This window comes from Hippopotamus amphibius, chromosome 1 (genome assembly GCF_030028045.1).
Source record: "Hippopotamus amphibius kiboko isolate mHipAmp2 chromosome 1, mHipAmp2.hap2, whole genome shotgun sequence".
In the NCBI taxonomy this organism is placed as follows: domain Eukaryota; kingdom Metazoa; phylum Chordata; class Mammalia; order Artiodactyla; family Hippopotamidae; genus Hippopotamus; species Hippopotamus amphibius.
The window spans coordinates 108,734,227-108,741,825 of NC_080186.1; the positions used below are offsets into that span (position 1 = coordinate 108,734,227).

The 7,599-nt window shown below is 45.8% G+C and overlaps 1 non-coding gene across 1 annotated transcript; it reads left to right on the forward strand.

The window, feature by feature from the left end:
• Positions 1-351: 351 nt before the first annotated feature.
• On the forward strand, positions 352-423 carry TRNAQ-CUG (transfer RNA glutamine (anticodon CUG)). Its single transcript has one exon. It is a non-coding gene; the product is annotated as a tRNA-Gln (tRNA).
• The last annotated feature ends 7,176 nt before the right edge of the window (positions 424-7,599 follow it).

A 7,599-nucleotide genomic window follows, 5' to 3' on the forward strand; every position in this document is an offset into this window, starting at 1 on the left:
GCGAGAGGACAACTGCAAAGAAGGGGAAAGGAAGTTTGGGGGTTTTTTGGCGTTTGGGTTTTTTTTTTTTTTCTGGCGGGAATTTTACCTCAGGGCAGAAAACTCTAGAAATGCCGGCAGAGCAGGCGCATTTGGGGGAGGCCGCCAAGCCCTTCCCGGTCGCTCCTCCCGAATGGACTTCGTGTCTTTCCACGACGTACAAACCTGAGGGCAGGCGAGTCAGGCGCCTCCTGGCGTCGCGGAGGAAGCGGGCTCGGGGCGGGGGGACGAGAGCGCCCGGCGGGAGGCGGGTGCTGGGCCCGCGGGGCTGCGCGCGGCCTGGCTCCGCGGCGGGAGGGGCGGGCCTGCGGCGGTTCCATGGTGTCGTGGTGAGCACTCTGGACTCTGAATCCAGCGATCCGAGTTCGAGTCTCGGTGGGACCTTTCCCTTTAGGCCGCGCCGGCGTCTTTTACTCCCGCAGCCAGAACTCAGTCTCCTGCCAAAGCCCGCGTTCCTCCGGTTCCTGTTCCTGCCACCGCAGGCACCTGGCATCCGCGTCCCTGACCTCTGCTGGCTCCTTCTCAAGAAAACCTGCTTCTCCGACCTGCGCGGTCCACATGGGCAGGTGGCGCGCAGGTGGGGGACGAGCCCGGGCTGTCCCCGCTGGCCCCGGGCGGTCAGCCCGTCTCTGGCCATCGGAGGCCCGGCCCCGCCGCCAAGTGGCGCAGCGACCAAGCCAGTGCCACCCCGCCATCGGGGCCCCCTGGGTCTCGGGGGTAAAAGGCAGAGGCTGCGCCGCCTGAGTCCTGCCCCGCGAGGGGGCGTCACACCGCAGGCGTAACTGCGCGCTTGTCCCTGTGAGTCAGGGGTCGCTGTGGGGGGCTGTGATGTCGCTGGTCAGACAGGGTGACAGCCTCTTATGGTTCCAGACCCGAATGGGTAGTGCTGTATTGAGGTGCCTATTCTATTCTGAAGTTTGATTGATCCTATTCCACTGTGTTCCGATTTTATTCAGAATTTCTAGCTCCTAAGTCTCCATTGGACACGAAAAGCCGCTGTTAGGCTGAGATTTCAATCTTGACCCCAGGAAGTCCCGTGCTTTCATCCCAAGCTCAGCCAGAAAGAGGAGAAAGGCCAAGGATTCCAGCGTCTGGGGAGACCAGGGCTCCCTGACCCCTCTCCACCCAGGCCTTTGAGACACTTGCAGAGCTTCTCATCAAGGCTAGCCTGTAGCGAATATACTTTGTTTGGTTAGATTTGGGTGGAAACCAGATTTAATTTTTTATCATTATAAACTTAAATTCCTTTTTCAAATGTTGCCTCTGGATATGGAAAACACAATGTAACACATAAACCTTTTGTGCAAGGCCTTCTGTGGAACAGCCACATGGATAAGAACTAGCCGAAGAGAGTATAAAACATAATAATTTATGTGTACCCCAGAACAGTGACAAAATTTTAACACCTGCTTTCGTCAATTGTGTTATGATTGGCATTGTTGGGTATTTCTTTATTCTTTTGTCAATATAGTGTGGGAAAAAGCAAAGGAGGCGGTATAAGATATTGTATTTCTATTACTCCCAGTGCCCTTAAAAACAAAACTAGTGGTATTAGAGAAAAGAGTCTCAGTTGAAAGACAGACATTCAATCAAAGCCTGTAGTTCTGAGTTTGAATTGTGAATGTGAATATATGTGAATGCATGAACACATACAAATATGAGTATGTATTTGCTAGCTCTGTCCACTGCAAAGGTCTAGAATTCAACCACTTCCATTGAGTGTCTTTAGGTTACACAATTTGATTTGGGAATAATGTTTTTCACAGAAAGGAATCAGAGATTTTGAGAGATATGACTGAGTCCCGGTCAGGGGCAGATGAGACAGAAGCACCTTGTCATAGTGATATCTACAAAGGTCTCAAAGACTATTAAAATCTTATGAAAAGGAGAAAGGAGCCAGCTTAAAGGCACATTCACTGCTGAAAGAGAGGATCATTGGAGTATCAGTAAGGACTCTATTGCAATGAATTGAAATACTTCAATGTGTTTGAAACTTTGATTTCACATTAGCACAGGGGGAAAAAAAAGAAATAAAAGAAACTAGTTGGTGACCATGGAGGATGCTTGGGGAATTGCTCATTAAGCTGCAGTTTTCTTTACAGAGGGAACCACTAAGTAACTAAACAGTATTTAGTACTAAGGGGAAGTTTTTTTTTATGCAAGTGTACCAGCTAGATAACACATGGCCATGGAATATCACCATTTTGCTCCACATAACTAGTTAACGGATCTAGGCCTTGAACTCCAAGGGCTGCTAACATTATTTGAGGAAACACACAGGAGTTGATGTGCCTCCTGATCAGAGAGCACACACCACTTCTGAGGTGCCCTTGCCAGGATACCAAACACAATCTCCTCTGCCTCTGTATCTACTGTGTCCAAAATAGGGGCCACTAGACACATATGGCTATTGAATACCTAGAATGTGGCTAGGACGACTAAGGAACTGGATTTTAATTATATTTAATTTATAATTCATGTGAATGTAAACTTAAAGGCTGAAGATATGCACAACATTTTTCTATTAAGCACAACTTTAAAGCTTTGGTAGAATTATGTTTCCCTTAATGTGCAGCATTAATTAGCTGTGTAGAAGATAATATTTGTATTATTGTGTGCTTATACTTTTCAGTTTTCAATGTGGTTACTCGGAAAATTGAAATTACATATGTGGTTTGCAATTTCATTATATTCCAGCACTGCTTTAGATTCTACCACCAAAAAGAAAGTATGGAGGACGGAAGAATTTATTAAAGTACACCCAGTTATACAATTTACATTGTGGGAATGCTACAGAACAAACAACTCCATTTCTTCAACAAATGAATGATTTAAGAAAGGAAAAGAAAAGGACAGCAAGAGACCAAGAGAGCTGGAGCAAGAGTGAGAGGGAAGGAAGCAAGGAAAGAAGGGGGGGAGGGACAACGGGAGGGAGGAAGGAAGAGGCAGGGGAAGAAAGGAAGGGAGGGAGGGAGGAAGAAACCCAGAGTAAATATGTGTGTAAAGACTTCAACACATATCCTACTAATTACAGTTTGTGCATTTTCTTTGGGTCCCAAGAAAGAATAACTTAAAAACAATAATGGGAAATTTGAGCACTCTTTTATGACATTAAAGATGCTGAATTAATTTATGAACAATTATAATGCTATGATGAGAATACTTTCAAAAAGAGTCCTCATTTACGGAAACATACTGGCAAAATGACAGACGAAATATGATATCTGAGATTTGCTTTACAGAATATAGGGAAAGGTAAGTGGGTGGCTTGTAGTAAAACAAGGGCAGCCATAAGCTGATATTTGTTGGTCGTGGCTAACAAAGATGGGGATGTTCTTATATAATTCTATTTTGTGTACTATTGAAAACCTGCATTTGAAAAAGAATGATAGGAGAGCACAGGTCCACCTAGGATAATGGCAGCAGGAACTCTCCACGTGCATTTCAGAGGGCTAGGGACTAACAGAGAGAGTCAAGGACACCAGTCATAACCCTGCCCCAACCAAGGGCCAGAGGACACCGTGGACTCCAGTTGGTTTGTATTTAGCCAGGTGTGGGAGCCACACAGAAGTAGAGGAACCGGCAAAGACTCTGCACATAGAGGAGCACAAAGATAATTGACACACATCAGGGATCGATAAGGGCTGGTAAAATTTTAGAGAAAGCACCATAGAATAAGATATTCATACACTCTCAAAGCACCACTAATCAAATTACTGATTATAGACAGCAAACATGTCTTTCCAATGAATGGATCTCATGAAGCCCTGCACAACAAAGTGTCCAATGCTAAAATGACAATAGTGGTGACAGGCAAAGTGGACACTCTCAGCCTCCAAAGGGGCTGTGCTAGGAAGCACACAGCATGCACTAGGTGGTGTTCTAGGCAAAAAGGTTCCCCCTGAATTTAATCATGAGGAAATGATCAGACAATGGCAAACTGTAGGCCTTTGAGCCAGACAACTGACCTGTCCTCTGCAAACAAGTCAATGCCACCACCACTGAAGACAGCTACCAAAAGGTGAGGAGAGGCTTGAGGTTCCCAAGGACTAAAGAAATATAGCAGCACAATCTTTTTAGGCCTTTGGAACCCAAAACATCTCTTCTCCTTTTTGTGGTCTTAGTTGTGGAGACATTGACTATTTGAAGAAAGACTGGCCAGGTGTCTTGCTCAGTGGCCTAAATTCTGCAGTTGTCTGATCACTACCTTGTAATGAAACTCAGGCTAAACATTTTCAGCAAGAACACTGCATAGTTAATGCCATCTACTCCTGGTCCAGTCCATCTAGTGGCAAAGAATGACCAGGTTGACATGTTGCCTTCTTCCAGTTGCTCCTGATGCTGGTGTGTGGAGGAGGCATATTGAGAGGAACAAGAGTTAAGGTCTCTCCAAACTGTGTGTCCATCAAAGCATTGGTCTCCTTATTGACTGATCATACTTGGAGGCTGATGGCTGGGATTTCTTCCATCAAATCTGTCTTTTGGAGTGTGGAAAGTGGTTGTTGGTTGGGATGTCGATTCTCAGGAAAGGATCCCTCCAATATTCTGTTGAGGCTTGAACTTGACTTGCTGTTGTAGATTTTTTTCATCAAATGGAAAAGGTACGTTTTATAATATGGATTCATCCAAACTAGCAATATCTTTTCTTAGTTCCTAGGGAAACTGGTATCTGCAAAAGACAGAGGGAGAGAGAGAGATGACACGGGAGTTTTCCTAGGTCCTGCTGATTCCTGAGCCTGGAGGGATGGCTACATGATGACAGAGGCCCGGGCAGGCTGAGCTCCTGTTGACAGGAGGAGCTGAAGGGGGAGCCACAGGCTGGCTGAAGGGGAAAGTGAGATGCATAAGTTAGCAGAAATAGCTCCTGAAATTTTCATCCAGCCTGTGGAGCAGAATCTAGGGACCCCTGTCCTCACCCCACCAGTGCTTGGTCACATTGCAGCTCAAGCTGCTGCAGAGCCTTAGCCAGCTTCCTACCACCCAATCCGCAGCAGCCACTTTACTCTTGAACCCCTTCATCTGAATCGAATGATGACATTCTCACATGTACCAGGGATGGATGTACTTAGCATCCCTCGTACACATTCAGAAACGGACTGCTATGGGAGCAGAGATGCTTGCTGGAGAAATACACTCTCTTCTACCTCTACATCCCTGCCTTCTGAGGAGGAGGGACCGGCTACAGGGAGAGCCCTGCAATATGAGAGCCAACAGGGACCTCAGAAGGTATCCAAGTCCAGTTCCACCTTTTACAGATGAGGAGCTCTGGTGCCAAGGAACTAAGGACTAACTAAAACCATGTGGCCTGTGGTTGCCAACCCTGGTCTAGGACCCAGGCCACAGGCCCTTTCCATACACTTGGGGGAACAGAGAGGAGAGGCTCCCATGTGGAGGTGTCAGCAATTAATAGAGGCTGTTTGGTCACCCTCCTGGACAGGGATCAGGCTCTACAGAGAAATCCTGCTCCAGAGGGGCTGAGGAAAGAATGGAAACAGGGAGAACTCAAAATGAAATTAGCAAAATGAGAGCAGGGAGTGTAACGGCGGCCCAACCCCTTTGCATCCCATGGACACCAACAGTCTATGAAGGTGATTTCATGCTGGATCCCCCAAGAGCATTGCTAGAAACGTTCTCAACCTCTAGACAAACACAACTCTGAAGTGAAAGGGAAAAAGCACTAGTTTTAGTTATACTAGATTCTCATCGCTGTTTTCTCTAACTTTGCCCAAAGAAAGAGTCTCTCCTAGTATTTTACACTAGTGTATAGACGGGCATGAAAAAGGATACACATAGGAGAATGAGGCCTAAGATTCATTATGGGGCTTTTGATAAAGAAAGAATTTAATTAAAAAACGCATTTGTTGAATCTGCAGTTCTGAGCCAATTAGTAGGCTGTGAAATCCATTTAGTAAATAGTGAACTGCAAGTTGCATTTTACAGTAGAAATGAAAACACTCCAGTTCATTATTGTGGTAAGGGGAGGTACTATTTTATACTGTGGGTTTCTATGTAATGTGTATTTTTTATTGTATCTTGTACTATAAAAATTGTAAAAAACATTGGATCCAAACAGAGAGATTATATATCGAACCTACGTATCTATCTTTTTTCTCTTTGCTCTGAGCTATACAAATAGTTCTGTTGAGAGAAGAATGCTAATTCCCTTAAAGGCTGATCTTCAGCTTTTCTATGAAGTAGCCACACGATGGACACTGCCATACTGGTTACTGATGTCCTACCAGATCCATAGTCCTTCTAATCCCTAGACGCATATTAGCAGAGCTTTTAAAAATACTGATACCCAAACCTCACCACAGAACTTTACAATCAGAATTTGAAGAGATTGGGTTAAGGCATTCAGGTTAGATCAAAACTCACCCAGTTTTCATTTTCTAATTGCATGATTGAGAACTACTCACTAGACCTACACTGTTTCATACCATTCTTTTTCTTCTCTCCATCTAGTCCACCACGGACTCCTTTCCCACTGGCCCTAAAGATTTTTTGGCCTTTCTCCGACACTCCCATATAAATAACTTGCCTTCTCAATTAGATTTGTCTGAAGCAATGATTATCTTATATTCTTGTGTATCTAACTGGGTCTTCATACATCTGGCCCAAAGGTAATTCACTCCAATGCTCTCCTCCATTCCCTGGCCTCAGATTCCAACTCAGTTCATTTTTCTGGATTCTTACTGAACATGTAGAAGCAGTCATTTGGAAAAAGGGAGAGGTCTGAATGCCTATGCACCTCACGTCTATGCATTTTGAAAACCTGGCCTCTGCATCTCCTTTTGGCCACTGTCCCTTTAGCGTGCCATCTACTGTCCTCCATCTACTGTCCTCCAACTACTGCCAGCTCCAGTGAGTCCCTGGAAGCCCCATGCACATCAGCACAGAACTGCCCACCTGGAGCCGAGGAGAGCCCTGACTCCAGGCCAGTCCAGGACTCCCACCTATGACCCAGGCTCTTATTTAGTTTTTATAATCAGGGCTCTTTTCCTCAGTTTCAGCATTTCTTATTCAGGTGGAGAAGTTGAGGGTTAAGGGCTGTCCGAGGTTGGGTCCTCCAAAAGCCAACCCACATGCAAGTAATTCATTCAGTCGCGATCCTGGAAGGAAGAGGCAGTGGATTTGGGGGGGATGGGCAAGGAAAGGAAGCTGAAGAAACCAAGAGAATATGTGGTATCAGGCGAAGCATCATGTCTTCAGTGTCTTAAATGATGCTCTTCTGATGGAGGACCATGGATCTGAGCCTCCCTATGGCTGAAAGGAACGGTCAGAGGGAATATCAGGAGAGCAGTTACAGAGACTGAACAGGGTTCAGAGTACAAACAGGAGAAGGAGATGGAAGGGCCTGGCAGGGAGGCAGCCCCCATGGGAAACAGAGCAAAGACCAGACGAGGTAGCATCAGCTGTTGAGGGAACAAAGGAGGAAGAGGGAAATTGGTGTGAGACTGAGCTGTAACCTTAGATGAAGAGTAAAAGGCAGGAGTGCATGGAAGAGCCTCAGGTGTGCTTACCTCTGTACCCTAAGCTTGAAGGCCAGGGAATCTGCAT